Below are 18,307 nucleotides of genomic sequence, written 5' to 3'. Positions count from 1 at the left end.
TGCAAGATGGGGGGAGGAGGGAATCTATACAATGTTAGGGGTTTCTTTCTAAACAGTATTACATTACTGAGTGTATGTTATTGCACTATTACAAAAGCAATAAAAGATATCATTAAAAAAAATTTCAGTTTACTTGGCCTGAGGCTGATTCAGTAACACCAGTATTTTCCTGATACCTCTGGCAACTTCAGAGCCACTTCACTAGAGGAATAAGTTGTGTTACTGTTCCACAGTTCCACTAGTCTTTATGTAATAACAAAAGATCTATTACTACAGATTACTTTGTCTATAGAGTGGATAGTCTGTCAAGGTCTATTTCTATACCTTCCTGTCCCCCAATCTATGTATCCCTTTCTCACCATATTAGCTCGAGAAAGACCAATCATGGTGGTGGTTTGGAGCCTAGCTGGATCCAAACCCACCCCAAACCAAGTGACTGGACCAAGATGAAAGGAGGTTTCAATCTGTCTGGAAGGTTCCATTCTGGTATGGTTCCTAGCAGAGCTTATCCAATGTCTTCAGCCCTTTCACCTGAGCATGCTGCATCAGGCCAGTCAAGCTGAGGCAGACTGGTCTCCGTGGATTATAGAGAATTCTCTAAAGGGGTATTTCACCGACAGGCCGATATGACAGGGGCAGTGTCAGACACAAATAAGGTAGGGCAGGCCAAGGCAAAAGCAGTACTACAGTGGTGTAATTAGTGTAATTTTGATGATTTTGTATTGGTCTTGTAATGCAAAATTCCTAAAATTATGGCAGATTGCATGATTACATGCCACTTGCTCTAAAAGTTTACTATGAATGCGTCGTTCATGCTACAAATGTACTGCCAAGGCATGGGAACAACACGAACAACACAGCTCGAGTGCCTGTTATTCACGGTGCTTTTGGACTATTTTTAGCACACAAAATGCTAGTTTTACATTTTGCATAATTATGCGTAATTTCTATGAATTCTGCTGAAAAGTTGGACATTTACATAAAAGCAGGTTACACAAATGTTGTACACCCCAGCTCCTAAAAGCAGGGAGGACCGGGTAAGGATGGGCATTTATCAAGCAGAGACTAACATTTCACTGACTCGCTCCAGGCCTGCTGGACAATTTTAGAAACATGAACCTGAGGCAGTAGCCCAGCCTGCCCTAGCTTCTCTCGCTGCCTTTGCAGTGAAATCATCTCTCTCAATATCTTATTACTCAGCATGTCTTCTTTCTTGATCCTCTCGTGTGCCTTGCCACACAGGTGTTTATTTGTCTTTTGCTTCTTGCTCTTTAGCCTTTCTTCATATTTCTCAACACTCTTTTCCTCCTTTTCTTTCTCCTGCTGTTCAAGCATTTTTCTTTTTTTTCTTTTATTTCTACTTGCCCTTTTCCCATCTCTCCCTTCTTCCAGTTTCCACTTGTTTGCCTTTGTTTCTTCTTCTTTCCTCTTACTTTCTTACGCCGTCTCCCTCTCCCCTGCTTTTGTCATCCTCTCCTACCACTTATTCAACCTTTCTTCTTTTTCTCTGCATACCTCATATGATTTCTCTAATGTGTCTCCTTTCTTTTTCGCCTTCCTCGCATCTGCTTTCTCAATCATTTACCATTTATCGTTTTTTTCAGTGACCAACAACGCTGCTCTTCCTCCTTGCTCTTTTTATCTCTTCTCCTTTCCTGTTCTCACTCTGCCTAGCCCCACTTCTGTCGTCCAGTTTTTACTCTCTTTCATCTAAATAAGGTGTACCGGCCTATAGACGCCCATTGAGAAGAACCAGCTGGCCTGTCCAATTAAAAGGCCAACGGATCAGATAGGATCAATCACATATTGCGCACGGTCTGCACAACACGTGACATACAAATAATGCTGCCTCGGCCCAGCTGGACTTCTATGTTTGGTTCTGTGGAGGGCCTGAGCCCTGTATCCCCTTCTGTCTCTCATGCGTGCAAGGATGGTGTGGGGGGATGCTAAGCTGCTAAGCGCCGTACAGGCAGGGCATTTTCATTGTTCTGCTTTTTTAATGGAGTACACCCATGCCCCCTCCCACTACTCAATTCAAAATCAGTGCCACTTGGCTAGAAATGGCTTGAAGAGTGTCAGGCCAGTGAGGCAACCTACGAGCACTGTACTATTGTGCGCAGCAGCATTCAGTAAAGCAGAAGCCTATGTGGCGACGCACCGTCTGCAGGCAGTACCAAGCAGAGACAAACCTTTAAATGCAGTGCACCTCCGCAGAAGCTCATCGGAACACACCAGAGAGAAACCCAGCAAAGCAGCCCACATTGTAGTTTAATAGTTTACAAACGTATCTTCCGAATTACAAATATATGAAATGTCTGGAAGGCTCTTTAAAGAAAGAATTAGAACTCTTATTTAGGGGGACCAGGCACTGATGTAGGCTGGCTCGGCCCTGCTCGCCCCCCCTGTGGCTATGGCCCTGATCACCGGTGCTAGCGCACCTTCTCTTTAGTAAGTAAACTTACAAGGGGACGCATATAGGTCGATTAATCTTTTGGATCGCATAGAGTATCCTAGTTAGGCGGTAACCAGTGAAACATCAATAAACATCATAATCAACATGTAATACTATAAAAACCTTATCTAATAAGAAAATACCATCACTCTCAAAAGGGTTAATCGTTTTTATTCCCAATTAGTCACAATTCTAATCAAAAACCTTTATTTCGAGAATCAATGATTAATCAAACTTTATTAGCATCACGAGCAACAATTCACCAAGATTCATTAGTAAGCAATAATAAACATCAACCTAAGCTAGTAAAATCTTAACATCGAATAATTCAGCAATGCAAGTCAGTCAGTCTTCCGTCACTATAAGTCACCCCTGTCAGCCTACCTATCTCAAATTAGCATCAGCATGTGGGTCTTCATGCGAAAAACAATTTAGTCAAAAATCATTAATTTGGAAAAAATCTATCTAAGAGAGAAAAACATTTTAAACAGCGCAGTTGGTACCTAGAAGGAAAACACTTGTTAGTCAATCAGCATTTTATAGCCACCTATCCAAGATAGATCAGCAACAACTCAGTCTTCATCTCCAGGTCATCAGTCATCAGCAAGACTCGGGCTCACTGGGAGCAAGCCCAATTCTCAGCACTTCGGACAGCATCTCCTGACGTCATCAACTTTCGCCTCTCTGCTCTGATTTCCCTTCTCGTGTCATGACTTTCTATTAGGGTCTCTCAGTCCGTCCCACAATTTGCTAATTGGTCAACCTTATCTGGGGTTACGACTCTAACCTATAGTTTTTGTTTACCACCTGTTTGCGTCGGTTCAAGCATCAAGTTCCATTGATATGATTGGTCCTCCTGTCGATGAGAACATCATCCGGTTCTTCAGGTAACAAAATTGTTGCCCACAGTCTTTTAGTCAGATCTTCCATTGTTCAAGTCCTGGGAAAGTACAATTAGCCTACTCTACACATAATTGTATCAATTTGTTCTGATCGTCTCATGTCCGCTGGTACATTGCAGAAAATTCTAGCAGAGCTTGTCTGAACTCTGTACAGTTCAAGGTCCTCTTCTCCAGTTCCATTCCTCGGCAGCTCATCGCGTCTCCACATTTAAGCAAGCAAGGCCCAGCGCCGACAAAGCCTCTAGTACGGCTAAGTTAAGGATATGAAGCATTATAAAACATAAATTATATTTTATTATATGGCAGTTATGGCATACTAATACATTTTTGCACATTATTTTAGTATTGTTAACATACATGTTGACCACTCCCCGTGGGCACATTTTACTCATTTCACGTTATTTTCAATCATTAGTTTCATTTGTCATTTTTCTTCATTAGTATGTATACGCAAATCATTAGAATATTCTCATATCAGTATATCTGCTCCAACACCAGCAATCGGAATGATAATGGCTTTCTCTGTGCCAGGTCAGGGTCTGGCTGCTGCAGACCCTATAGTAAGAGTTACAGAAATTAGGGCGGGGGACAGGGAGTGGGGTCGCACAGCTCGCTCATGTTCAGAATGACAAAAGGTGTCTGTGAAAGACACCATCACGGACAACAGACAAGAGGCCCAAATAATGGGCGGTCCATGAAATTTCTGGAAGGTTGGTCACCCTACACCTAGGGCATGGGTCAATTATTCGCAAGGTTCCTTTCTGGTGTTTATTTAGTCACAAAGAGGCCTGGCCTTGAATGTCCTGCAGCTGTATCCCCGCATGGTCACTCCTATTCGTCCCTGTTGCTTTATCATACTTTTTCAATTAATTGTTTTTGGTTTCATGACTTCTTCTGTGATGTGTTTGCATTCACTCTCTCTCGGAACACATTTTCTCATGTGAATTCTCCATGATTATCTCTTGCCATTCCAATCTTACATCATGACCTGTAGACATACGAATCGTTCAGTGTTTGGTATGATATTCATCACACTTGGAATAATCTGATTACACCGGGAGCCCTTATTATTACAAGTGGCGAGGATTTTTGGTGCAATAATTATCACAGCTAATAAAAACTAATACAGATGAACTTGGAATTTATCAGGAGAAATTACCGGCTGCGATAAACATTGGAACACTTGTAAATTGCGATAACTGTGCAAATAGGTGTGTGCACGAGTTTCACAATTAACTGATTCACTGTTAATGAGATTTTATTGGTATTTTCCGGGTGTGATAAATAACACCTTATCAGGAGGAGGGAGCGGATGAGGTCAGGAGGCGGGAGAGGATGAGGACCTACCGGACTGTTTTCCCGGGTCCGATAGCTCATCGGGACAAAGGAAGCAAACACAAGCCCCCTTTTGTTATTTAGGGTGTATAACCCAGAAGAGAATCCTGCTGGAGGTCAAAGTCAGGCACGGGAACCTGGGACAAGTAAAAGTAGAGAAAAGGAGATGCACGGTGCCTGGAGCAGGGAGGAGCCTTTGTGGGGAAAAAAGTCACTGCAGAGTGATGGAGGACGCAGAAGAAAAAGAGTGCGACCTCATTGCGGTGAGCACCGTGACAGCAGTGAAGACAGGAGATGACTGGAGATGTGGAACACTGCTGAGAGTGGTCTCCTTTCTGGAAGCTGCTGGCTTCTTCATGCCACACTCCTGAAGGAGCATGGTGCTAATGCAGGTGCTTTAATAAAAATTATTAATGAGTGTTCACGTATTCTGAGTAATGGATTTGCATAGAAAATGTAATAACGATAGAAAAATAATGCACACACTTAAAAATATGATCACAATGAGTGGCCGCCAATGTCCACAAATTGTACTTACTAATAGTTATTAATATGAAATGTTGAGCATACGTTTGATTAATGTAGCAATATGTCATATTGAGGCTTATGCAATATGTATTAGCTTTATTAATTGCAGGCCTTAACTTAGCGAAGGTCTTGGCCTAGTTGCCAAGCCTCATGTCAAGCTGTATTTCTTAACATTTAATAAATGGCTCTCCTAGACAGTTAAATTGTGATTTTCCATTGTATTGTGTAAATGTGCTTGTAGCTGGAAAGTTTTCTCATGAGAACCGACTGCTAGAAGATGCTGTTCTGGCTAAATGTAGCATTATGTGTGTAATATGTGTAAGACTGACTTTCTCAGGCAGAGACTGGAGTAGAAGCTGCAACAATATTGTTACCTGACAAGCCGGATGATGAGAACACTGCAGGAGAAACCAATCAGCGACATGTGAAAGGAATAGTGGTAGGATTCATAGATTTTGAGTTTTAGTTTTATTGGACAGAGTGTGAACATGCGTTCCCTGGCCAATAGGGATTTGAGAAGTAGTTTTAGGGAATTTTAACTTAACAGGACTGCACAGAGAGAAGACAGCCATTGCCCATTTTCTTGCTGGCCGAAAGTCAATATTTTCTTGTGCGTCTTGACAAGAGGGTTGCTTAACTTTAATGCTTAAAGACTTTGCATTTTCTGAACTTTGATGCTGAATCCTGATGTCTTGCTGACTGAACTGATGTCCTGATGACAAAGCCTATCTTAACTTGCCGATCCAATTGAGGAGAGGTATTATTGTTCCCATGTGAATGTAATGCATATTTGCTTTTTCTTTCTAGGTACCAAGTGCACTGTTGTGATAGAGCCATAGTTAGATGTTTTCCAAAGTTGTTTTTCTAAATTGTTTTGCATGAAGCCCAACATGCCAATGCTAATTTGGTGTTAGTTAAGGTTTCCTTACTCTGCTAATAGGGAATAATGTTTGATGAATTTCTCTGCTGAATCTAAATGTATGTGATATCGTTTGTGCAATTGTTCTTGTTATTAATTTGTACCGTAACCGTAGGATGTGTAATAGTTCAAGCTTTGATTGGATTGCCGTTCTTCCGTAGATTTGGACAGCCAGTGTTGTTTCTGTACATGTATCATCTGATTCTGAGATTAATTTACATGACTTTAGCATTGTTAATATAGGGAAATAAATATTTTAACTTTTATTAAAAGGTGTGGTTATTGATGACTGAAAGTCATGGAGTCATGGTGAGTGACAATTACTGACTCCAATGATTATTACGTGTCATTGATTATTGTTGATTATTGATATTGTCAACTGAAATATTGATTATTAATCTGTCTGTACTGGATCTATGGTGGGAACATCTTAATTGCGAGTCAAAAGGTTCATTGACCTATTCGCGTCCCCTTGTAAGTTTGCATATTAAAGTCAGAAGCGCAAACAATGGCTTAGCCAGGTGTGTGACCCCCTCCTATCTAGATTGGGGAAGCGGGAGGGGAGTAATGGGGGAAGCAGACCAGGACCAGAGATCACGGCGGAGGCTATGGCAGCATGCGCCACATGTCGGGGAGCTTTCTATAAATTAAATCAAATCATTAACATTTATAAAGCGCGCTACTCACCCGTGCGGGTCTCAAGGCGCTAGGGGGGAAAGGGGGGGTTATCGCTGCTCGAACAGCCAAGTCTTTAGGAGTCTCCGGAAAGCGGAGTGGTCCTGGGTGGTCCTGAGGCTGGTGGGGAGGGAGTTCCAGGTCTTGGCCGCCAGGAAGGAGAAAGATCTCCCACCCGCCGTGGAGCGGCGGGTGCGAGGGACGGCAGCAAGTGCGAGGCCAGCGGAGCGGAGGGGGCGGGTGGGGACGTAGAAGCTGAGGCGTCTGTTGAGGTATTCCGGTCCCTTGTTGTGGAGGGCTTTGTGTGCGTGGGTGAGAAGACGGAAGGTGATCCTTTTGCTGACTGGGAGCCAATGCAGGTGTCTCAGGTGTGCGGAGATGTGGCTGTTGCGGGGTACGTCGAGGATGAGGCGGGCCGAGGCGTTTTGGATGCGTTGCAGGCGGTTTTGGAGTTTGGCGGTGGTCCCGGCGTAGAGGGTGTTGCCGTAGTCCAGGCGACTCGTGACAAGGGCGTGGGTCACGGTTTTTCTGGTGTCGGCGGGGATCCAGCGGAAGATCTTGCGGAGCATGCGGAGAGTGAGGAAGCAGGCGGAGGACACGGCGTTGACTTGCTTGGTCATGGTGAGAAGAGGGTCCAAGATGAAGCCGAGGTTGCGGGCGTGGTCTGCGGGGGTCGGTGCGGTGCCGAGGGCCGTGGGCCACCAGGAGTCGTCCCAGGCGGACGGGGTGTTGCCGAGGATGAGGACTTCCGTTTTTTCAGAGTTCAGCTTTAGGCGGCTGAGCCTCATCCAATCTGCGACGTCCTTCATACCCTCTTGTAGGTTGGTCTTGGCGCTGGCGGGGTCCTTGGTGAGGGAGAGTACAAGTTGGGTGTCGTCGGCGTAGGAGGTGATGATGATGTCGTGCTTGCGTACGATGTCGGCGAGGGGGCTCATGTAGACATTGAAGAGTGTCGGGCTGAGCGATGAGCCTTGAGGTACGCCGCAGATGATCTTGGTGGGTTCTGAGCGAAACGGAGGGAGGTAAACTCTTTGGGAGCGGTTAGCGAGGAAGGAGGCGATCCAGTCCAGGGCCTGGCCTTGGATCCCGGTGGAGCGTAGGCGGGTGATTAGGGTGCGGTGACAGACGGTGTCAAAGGCAGCCGAGAGGTCGAGGAGAATGAGGGCGACTGTTTCACCGTTGTCCATCAGGGTTCTGATGTCGTCTGTGACTGAGATGAGGGCGGTTTCCGTGCTGTGGTTGGTTCGGAATCCGGTTTGTGAAGGGTCGAGCAGGTTGTTGTCTTCCAGGAAGGTGGTCAGCTGTTTGTTGACGGTCTTTTCTATTACCTTGGCTGGGAAAGGTAGAAGAGAGATGGGGCGGAAGTTTTTCAGGTCGCTTGGGTCAGCCGTAGGTTTCTTTAGTAGGGCGTTGACTTCAGCGTGCTTCCAGCATTCGGGGAAGGTAGCAGAAGAAAAAGAAGAGTTGATGACGGTCTGGAGGTGCGGGGCGATGATGTCGTCGGCTTTGTTAAAGATGAAGTGCGGGCAGGGGTCCGAAGGGGCGCCGGAGTGGATAGAGTTCATGATGGATTTGGTTTCTTCCGTGTTGATGTGGGTCCAGTTGTTGAGGGTGATGTCCGGGGAAGCGGGTTCAGTGGTGTATGGTTGGGTCTGGTGTCCGAAGCTGTCGTGGAGGTCGCTGATCTTGCGATGGAAGAAAGTGGCGAGGGATTCGCACAAATCCTGTGAGGGCGTGACGGCGTTGGCGCTGGCGCTGGGGTTGGAGAACTCTTTGACGATGCTGAAGAGTTCTCTGCTGTTGTGGCTGTTTTTGTCTAGTCTGTCGGTGAAAAAGTTCCTTTTGGCAGTGCGGATCAGGTGGTGGTGTTCGCGTGTAGCGTTCTTGAGGGCGGTCATGTTGTCAGCGGTGTGGTCCTTGCGCCAGGCCTTCTCAAGGGCACGACAAGTTTTCTTTGATTCTTTGAGGGTGTCAGAGAACCAGAGAGGTTTTTTGGTGTTGGTCTGTCGATGCGTGCGTTTGAGGGGAGCAAGGTTGTCAGCGCAGTTGGAGATCCAGTTTGTGAGGTTGAGAGCTGCGTCGTTGGGGTCGGTGGTGAGGGTGGGTTGGTTGGCGGCGAGAGCGGAGAAGAGTTGCTCTTCAGGGATCTTGTTCCACTGTCGACGAGGGATGGGTTGAGTGCGGAGGTGGGAGGTCTCGCGTCGGAATGTGAAGTGGACGCAGCTGTGGTCGGTCCAGTGTAGGGCAGAGGTGTGGCTGAAGAAGACGTGTTTGCTGGCGGAGAAGATAGGGTCGAGCGTGTGTCCGGCGATGTGGGTGGCGGTGTTCACCAGTTGTTTGAGGCCGAGGTTGTCGAGGTTGTCGAGCAGGGTGGTGGTGTTGGGGTCGTTGTTTTGTTCCAGATGGAAGTTGAGGTCGCCTAGGAGGATGTAGTCCGGTGAGGCGAGGGCGTGCGGGGAGATGAAGTCGGCGATGGCGTCGCTGAAAGAGGCGCGAGGTCCGGGAGGACGGTAGACGAGGGATCCTCTGAGGGTGGTCCTTGGGTCGGTGCGAATCTGAAAATGCAGGTGTTCAGCGGCGAGGGGGGGTCTTCGGTGGAGGTGGTGACGCTGATGGAGTCTTTGAAGATGATGGCGACACCTCCTCCTACTTGGTTGGTGCGGTCTTTTCTGGAGATCTTGTAGCCTTCGGGGATGGCGGGTAGCGATGTCTGGAGCAGAGGAGGCGTTCATCCATGTCTCCGTGATGAAGGCGACGTCCGGGGCTGTGGAGTCCAGGAGGTCCCAAAGTTCAACGGCGTGCTTGTGGACGGAACGAGCGTTGACCAGGATGCACTTGAGGTGGTTGATGGCGCGTGGGCTTGTGGTCGTGGTAGTTGCGTGGTGGAAGATGCGTTTGCAGGAGTTGCAGGCGAAGGGTCCATGGGTGCGTTTGGGGTGAGCTAGGAAGCAGGTTTTGGAGCGCCCTGGGTTGAGGGCGTGGAGGGTGGTGGGGTCGTAGCGGATCAGCGGGGCTTGGGGGAGCTGGGGACCAGGGGTCGTGGCGCTGGGCGCGGGCCAGGCGCGGACGGGCGCAGACGGGCTTGCCTCTGGCGCGCCTCCGGCGCGCCAGCGGCGTGCCCGCTGCGCTGTCGCGCAGCGGCCGCCATAAGAGTTAGGAGGGGGGGGGAGGGGTCAGCTGGGGGCGAATGGGAGCTGGGGGGCGGGGGCGTGCAGGAGGTCGCGGCGGGAAAGCGCGAGGGAGGGGGGGGGACAGGTAGAGTGAGAGGAGCTGGGGGAGGGGGTTTAGGGTGGAGGAGGGTGAGTGTTAGGAGGTTTGGAGATTAGGGAGAGAGATAGGAGTAGGGTTGTGAAGATAGGGGAGGGGGGGTTGTAGAGGTGGGTGAGGGAGAGAGGTAGAGTGAGAGGATAGGGAGATAGGTAGTAGAGGGGGTGGCGGGAGGGGGGGAGAGATAGAGAAATAGATAGAGAAAATAGATAGAGAAGTCGATAGATAGGGAAATAGATAGATAGACAGATAGGTAGGTAGGAGGAGGTGGAGAGTGGGGGAGTTAGATAGTGAGATAGGGAGCTAGAGAGATAGGAAGATAGGAGGAGTGAGGGAGGTAGATAGCGAACGGGTTAGCTAGGGGTGAGAGAGGGGGAGGCGAGTGAGGGAGGGGGATGAGGAAGGAGCAGGAGGGCAGGCTCGGGGGAAGAAGACGGAGGAGGTAGAAGAGCCGAAGACAGGAGAACAGAAGAACAGAAGACAGAAGAACAGAAGAACAGAAGACAGAAGAACAGAAGACCGGAAGAGCAGAAGACAGAAGAACAGAAGAACAGAAGACAGAAGCACAGAAGATCGGAAGAACAGAGAAGAACAGAGAAGAACAGAGAAGAACAGAGAAGAACACAGAAGAACACAGAAGAACACAGAAGAACCGAGAAGAAGAACACAGAAGCACAGAGAAGAACAGAGAAGAAGAACACAGAAGACCGGAAGAACACAGAAGAACAGAAGGGAAGAACAGAAGAACAGAAGGGAAGAACAGAAGAACACAGAAGAAGATTGCAGAGGGGGAGCGAGGAGGAAGAGACAGAGAGGAGGAAAAGAAGCAGGAGCAGGAGAGAAGGTGAGTGGCGCGGGGCAGGGCGAGGGGCTGGGAGGAGGGGGGTACTTACAGTTAGGTGGGTCTCAGGAACACAGGAACTCGGGAACTTGGAGGAGCTGCAGCGGCAGGGGGAGCGACCTACCCTTGGGTCAAGGGTCGCTACCACTGTCGCGCAGCGGCCGCCATAAGAGGTAGGAGGGGGGGGGGAGGGGTCAGCTGGGGGCGAATGGGAGCTGGGGGGTGGGGGCGTGCAGGAGGTCGCGGCGGGAAAGCGCGAGGGAGGGGGGGGGACAGGTAGAGTGAGAGGAGCTGGGGGAGGGGGTTTAGGGTGGAGGAGGGTGAGTGTTAGGAGGTTTGGAGATTAGGGAGAGAGATAGGAGTAGGGTTGTGAAGATAGGGGAGGGGGGGTTGTAGAGGTGGGTGAGGGAGAGAGGTAGAGTGAGAGGATAGGGAGATAGGTAGTAGAGGGGGTGGCGGGAGGGGGGGAGAGATAGAGAAATAGATAGAGAAAATAGATAGAGAAGTCGATAGATAGGGAAATAGATAGATAGACAGATAGGTAGGTAGGAGGAGGTGGAGAGTGGGGGAGTTAGATAGTGAGATAGGGAGCTAGAGAGATAGGAAGATAGGAGGAGTGAGGGAGGTAGATAGCGAACGGGTTAGCTAGGGGTGAGAGAGGGGGAGGCGAGTGAGGGAGGGGGATGAGGAAGGAGCAGGAGGGCAGGCTCGGGGGAAGAAGACGGAGGAGGTAGAAGAGCCGAAGACAGGAGAACAGAAGAACAGAAGACAGAAGAACAGAAGAACAGAAGAACAGAAGACCGGAAGAGCAGAAGACAGAAGAACAGAAGAACAGAAGACAGAAGCACAGAAGATCGGAAGAGCAGAAGAACAGAGAAGAACAGAGAAGAACACAGAAGAACACAGAAGAACACAGAAGAACACAGAAGAACCGAGAAGAAGAACACAGAAGCACAGAGAAGAACAGAGAAGAAGAACACAGAAGACCGGAAGAACACAGAAGAACAGAAGGGAAGAACAGAAGAACAGAAGGGAAGAACAGAAGAACACAGAAGAAGATTGCAGAGGGGGAGCGAGGAGGAAGAGACAGAGAGGAGGAAAAGAAGCAGGAGCAGGAGAGAAGGTGAGTGGCGCGGGGCAGGGCGAGGGGCTGGGAGGAGGGGGGTACTTACAGTTAGGTGGGTCTCAGGAAGACAGGAACTCGGGAACTTGGAGGAGCTGCAGCGGCAGGGGGAGCGACCTACCCTTGGGTCAAGGGTCGCTACCACTGTCGCGCAGCGGCCGCCATAAGAGGTAGGAGGGGGGGGGGGAGGGGTCAGCTGGGGGCGAATGGGAGCTGGGGGGCGGGGGCGTGCAGGAGGTCGCGGCGGGAAAGCGCGAGGGAGGGGGGGGGACAGGTAGAGTGAGAGGAGCTGGGGGAGGGGGTTTAGGGTGGAGGAGGGTGAGTGTTAGGAGGTTTGGAGATTAGGGAGAGAGATAGGAGTAGGGTTGTGAAGATAGGGGAGGGGGGGTTGTAGAGGTGGGTGAGGGAGAGAGGTAGAGTGAGAGGATAGGGAGATAGGTAGTAGAGGGGGTGGCGGGAGGGGGGGAGAGATAGAGAAATAGATAGAGAAAATAGATAGAGAAGTCGATAGATAGGGAAATAGATAGATAGACAGATAGGTAGGTAGGAGGAGGTGGAGAGTGGGGGAGTTAGATAGTGAGATAGGGAGCTAGAGAGATAGGAAGATAGGAGGAGTGAGGGAGGTAGATAGCGAACGGGTTAGCTAGGGGTGAGAGAGGGGGAGGCGAGTGAGGGAGGGGGATGAGGAAGGAGCAGGAGGGCAGGCTCGGGGGAAGAAGACGGAGGAGGTAGAAGAGCCGAAGACAGGAGAACAGAAGAACAGAAGACAGAAGAACAGAAGAACAGAAGACAGAAGAACAGAAGACCGGAAGAGCAGAAGACAGAAGAACAGAAGAACAGAAGACAGAAGCACAGAAGATCGGAAGAACAGAGAAGAACAGAGAAGAACAGAGAAGAACACAGAAGAACACAGAAGAACACAGAAGAACACAGAAGAACCGAGAAGAAGAACACAGAAGCACAGAGAAGAACAGAGAAGAAGAACACAGAAGACCGGAAGAACACAGAAGAACAGAAGGGAAGAACAGAAGAACAGAAGGGAAGAACAGAAGAACAGAGAAGAAGATTGCAGAGGGGGAGCGAGGAGGAAGAGACAGAGAGGAGGAAAAGAAGCAGGAGCAGGAGAGAAGGTGAGTGGCGCGGGGCAGGGCGAGGGGCTGGGAGGAGGGGGGTACTTACAGTTAGGTGGGTCTCAGGAACACAGGAACTCGGGAACTTGGAGGAGCTGCAGCGGCAGGGGGAGCGACCTACCCTTGGGTCAAGGGTCGCTACCACTGTCGCGCAGCGGCCGCCATAAGAGGTAGGAGGGGGGGGGGAGGGGTCAGCTGGGGGCGAATGGGAGCTGGGGGGCGGGGGCGTGCAGGAGGTCGCGGCGGGAAAGCGCGAGGGAGGGGGGGACAGGTAGAGTGAGAGGAGCTGGGGGAGGGGGTTTAGGGTGGAGGAGGGTGAGTGTTAGGAGGTTTGGAGATTAGGGAGAGAGATAGGAGTAGGGTTGTGAAGATAGGGGAGGGGGGGTTGTAGAGGTGGGTGAGGGAGAGAGGTAGAGTGAGAGGATAGGGAGATAGGTAGTAGAGGGGGTGGCGGGAGGGGGGGAGAGATAGAGAAATAGATAGAGAAAATAGATAGAGAAGTCGATAGATAGGGAAATAGATAGATAGACAGATAGGTAGGTAGGAGGAGGTGGAGAGTGGGGGAGTTAGATAGTGAGATAGGGAGCTAGAGAGATAGGAAGATAGGAGGAGTGAGGGAGGTAGATAGCGAACGGGTTAGCTAGGGGTGAGAGAGGGGGAGGCGAGTGAGGGAGGGGGATGAGGAAGGAGCAGGAGGGCAGGCTCGGGGGAAGAAGACGGAGGAGGTAGAAGAGCCGAAGACAGGAGAACAGAAGAACAGAAGACAGAAGAACAGAAGAACAGAAGAACAGAAGACCGGAAGAGCAGAAGACAGAAGAACAGAAGAACAGAAGACAGAAGCACAGAAGATCGGAAGAGCAGAAGAACAGAGAAGAACAGAGAAGAACAGAGAAGAACACAGAAGAACACAGAAGAACACAGAAGAACACAGAAGAACCGAGAAGAAGAACACAGAAGCACAGAGAAGAACAGAGAAGAAGAACACAGAAGACCGGAAGAACACAGAAGAACAGAAGGGAAGAACAGAAGAACAGAAGGGAAGAACAGAAGAACACAGAAGAAGATTGCAGAGGGGGAGCGAGGAGGAAGAGACAGAGAGGAGGAAAAGAAGCAGGAGCAGGAGAGAAGGTGAGTGGCGCGGGGCAGGGCGAGGGGCTGGGAGGAGGGGGGTACTTACAGTTAGGTGGGTCTCAGGAACACAGGAACTCGGGAACTTGGAGGAGCTGCAGCGGCAGGGGGAGCGACCTACCCTTGGGTCAAGGGTCGCTACCACTGTCGCGCAGCGGCCGCCATAAGAGGTAGGAGGGGGGGGGGGAGGGGTCAGCTGGGGGCGAATGGGAGCTGGGGGGCGGGGGCGTGCAGGAGGTCGCGGCGGGAAAGCGCGAGGGAGGGGGGGGACAGGTAGAGTGAGAGGAGCTGGGGGAGGGGGTTTAGGGTGGAGGAGGGTGAGTGTTAGGAGGTTTGGAGATTAGGGAGAGAGATAGGAGTAGGGTTGTGAAGATAGGGGAGGGGGGGTTGTAGAGGTGGGTGAGGGAGAGAGGTAGAGTGAGAGGATAGGGAGATAGGTAGTAGAGGGGGGTGGCGGGAGGGGGGGAGAGATAGAGAAATAGATAGAGAAAATAGATAGAGAAGTCGATAGATAGGGAAATAGATAGATAGACAGATAGGTAGGTAGGAGGAGATGGAGAGTGGGGGAGTTAGATAGTGAGATAGGGAGCTAGAGAGATAGGAAGATAGGAGGAGTGAGGGAGGTAGATAGCGAACGGGTTAGCTAGGGGTGAGAGAGGGGGAGGCGAGTGAGGGAGGGGGATGAGGAAGGAGCAGGAGGGCAGGCTCGGGGGAAGAAGACGGAGGAGGTAGAAGAGCCGAAGACAGGAGAACAGAAGAACAGAAGACAGAAGAACAGAAGAACAGAAGACAGAAGAACAGAAGACCGGAAGAGCAGAAGACAGAAGAACAGAAGAACAGAAGACAGAAGCACAGAAGATCGGAAGAACAGAGAAGAACAGAGAAGAACACAGAAGAACACAGAAGAACACAGAAGAACACAGAAGAACCGAGAAGAAGAACACAGAAGCACAGAGAAGAACAGAGAAGAAGAACACAGAAGACCGGAAGAACACAGAAGAACAGAAGGGAAGAACAGAAGAACAGAAGGGAAGAACAGAAGAACACAGAAGAAGATTGCAGAGGGGGAGCGAGGAGGAAGAGACAGAGAGGAGGAAAAGAAGCAGGAGCAGGAGAGAAGGTGAGTGGCGCGGGGCAGGGTGAGGGGCTGGGAGGAGGGGGGTACTTACAGTTAGGTGGGTCTCAGGAACACAGGAACTCGGGAACTTGGAGGAGCTGCAGCGGCAGGGGGAGCGACCTACCCTTGGGTCAAGGGTCGCTACCACTGTCGCGCAGCGGCCGCCATAAGAGGTAGGCGGGGGGGGGGGGAGGGGTCAGCTGGGGGCGAATGGGAGCTGGGGGGCGGGGGCGTGCAGGAGGTCGCGGCGGGAAAGCGCGAGGGAGGGGGGGGGACAGGTAGAGTGAGAGGAGCTGGGGGAGGGGGTTTAGGGTGGAGGAGGGTGAGTGTTAGGAGGTTTGGAGATTAGGGAGAGAGATAGGAGTAGGGTTGTGAAGATAGGGGAGGGGGGGTTGTAGAGGTGGGTGAGGGAGAGAGGTAGAGTGAGAGGATAGGGAGATAGGTAGTAGAGGGGGTGGCGGGAGGGGGGGAGAGATAGAGAAATAGATAGAGAAAATAGATAGAGAAGTCGATAGATAGGGAAATAGATAGATAGACAGATAGGTAGGTAGGAGGAGGTGGAGAGTGGGGGAGTTAGATAGTGAGATAGGGAGCTAGAGAGATAGGAAGATAGGAGGAGTGAGGGAGGTAGATAGCGAACGGGTTAGCTAGGGGTGAGAGAGGGGGAGGCGAGTGAGGGAGGGGGATGAGGAAGGAGCAGGAGGGCAGGCTCGGGGGAAGAAGACGGAGGAGGTAGAAGAGCCGAAGACAGGAGAACAGAAGAACAGAAGACAGAAGAACAGAAGAACAGAAGAACAGAAGACCGGAAGAGCAGAAGACAGAAGAACAGAAGAACAGAAGACAGAAGCACAGAAGATCGGAAGAGCAGAAGAACAGAGAAGAACAGAGAAGAACACAGAAGAACACAGAAGAACACAGAAGAACACAGAAGAACACAGAAGAACCGAGAAGAAGAACACAGAAGCACAGAGAAGAACAGAGAAGAAGAACACAGAAGACCGGAAGAACACAGAAGAACAGAAGGGAAGAACAGAAGAACAGAAGGGAAGAACAGAAGAACACAGAAGAAGATTGCAGAGGGGGAGCGAGGAGGAAGAGACAGAGAGGAGGAAAAGAAGCAGGAGCAGGAGAGAAGGTGAGTGGCGCGGGGCAGGGCGAGGGGCTGGGAGGAGGGGGGTACTTACAGTTAGGTGGGTCTCAGGAACACAGGAACTCGGGAACTTGGAGGAGCTGCAGCGGCAGGGGGAGCGACCTACCCTTGGGTCAAGGGTCGCTACCACTGTCGCGCAGCGGCCGCCATAAGAGGTAGGAGGGGGGGGGGGGGAGGGGTCAGCTGGGGGCGAATGGGAGCTGGGGGGCGGGGGCGTGCAGGAGGTCGCGGCGGGAAAGCGCAAGGGAGGGGGGGGGACAGGTAGAGTGAGAGGAGCTGGGGGAGGGGGTTTAGGGTGGAGGAGGGTGAGTGTTAGGAGGTTTGGAGATTAGGGAGAGAGATAGGAGTAGGGTTGTGAAGATAGGGGAGGGGGGGTTGTAGAGGTGGGTGAGGGAGAGAGGTAGAGTGAGAGGATAGGGAGATAGGTAGTAGAGGGGGTGGCGGGAGGGGGGGAGAGATAGAGAAATAGATAGAGAAAATAGATAGAGAAGTCGATAGATAGGGAAATAGATAGATAGACAGATAGGTAGGTAGGAGGAGGTGGAGAGTGGGGGAGTTAGATAGTGAGATAGGGAGCTAGAGAGATAGGAAGATAGGAGGAGTGAGGGAGGTAGATAGCGAACGGGTTAGCTAGGGGTGAGAGAGGGGGAGGCGAGTGAGGGAGGGGGATGAGGAAGGAGCAGGAGGGCAGGCTCGGGGGAAGAAGACGGAGGAGGTAGAAGAGCCGAAGAAAGGAGAACAGAAGAACAGAAGACAGAAGAACAGAAGAACAGAAGAACAGAAGACCGGAAGAGCAGAAGACAGAAGAACAGAAGAACAGAAGACAGAAGCACAGAAGATCGGAAGAGCAGAAGAACAGAGAAGAACAGAGAAGAACAGAGAAGAACACAGAAGAACACAGAAGAACACAGAAGAACACAGAAGAACCGAGAAGAAGAACACAGAAGCACAGAGAAGAACAGAGAAGAAGAACACAGAAGACCGGAAGAACACAGAAGAACAGAAGGGAAGAACAGAAGAACAGAAGGGAAGAACAGAAGAACACAGAAGAAGATTGCAGAGGGGGAGCGAGGAGGAAGAGACAGAGAGGAGGAAAAGAAGCAGGAGCAGGAGAGAAGGTGAGTGGCGCGGGGCAGGGCGAGGGGCTGGGAGGAGGGGGGTACTTACAGTTAGGTGGGTCTCAGGAACACAGGAACTCGGGAACTTGGAGGAGCTGCAGCGGCAGGGGGAGCGACCTACCCTTGGGTCAAGGGTCGCTACCACTGTCGCGCAGCGGCCGCCATAAGAGGTAGGAGGGGGGGGGGAGGGGTCAGCTGGGGGCGAATGGGAGCTGGGGGGTGGGGGCGTGCAGGAGGTCGCGGCGGGAAAGCGCGAGGGAGGGGGGGGGACAGGTAGAGTGAGAGGAGCTGGGGGAGGGGGTTTAGGGTGGAGGAGGGTGAGTGTTAGGAGGTTTGGAGATTAGGGAGAGAGATAGGAGTAGGGTTGTGAAGATAGGGGAGGGGGGGTTGTAGAGGTGGGTGAGGGAGAGAGGTAGAGTGAGAGGATAGGGAGATAGGTAGTAGAGGGGGTGGCGGGAGGGGGGGAGAGATAGAGAAATAGATAGAGAAAATAGATAGAGAAGTCGATAGATAGGGAAATAGATAGATAGACAGATAGGTAGGTAGGAGGAGGTGGAGAGTGGGGGAGTTAGATAGTGAGATAGGGAGCTAGAGAGATAGGAAGATAGGAGGAGTGAGGGAG

Source organism: Pleurodeles waltl, chromosome 1_1 (genome assembly GCF_031143425.1).
Source record: "Pleurodeles waltl isolate 20211129_DDA chromosome 1_1, aPleWal1.hap1.20221129, whole genome shotgun sequence".
Lineage (NCBI taxonomy): Eukaryota > Metazoa > Chordata > Amphibia > Caudata > Salamandridae > Pleurodeles > Pleurodeles waltl.
This window is presented reverse-complemented; position numbering follows the sequence as displayed.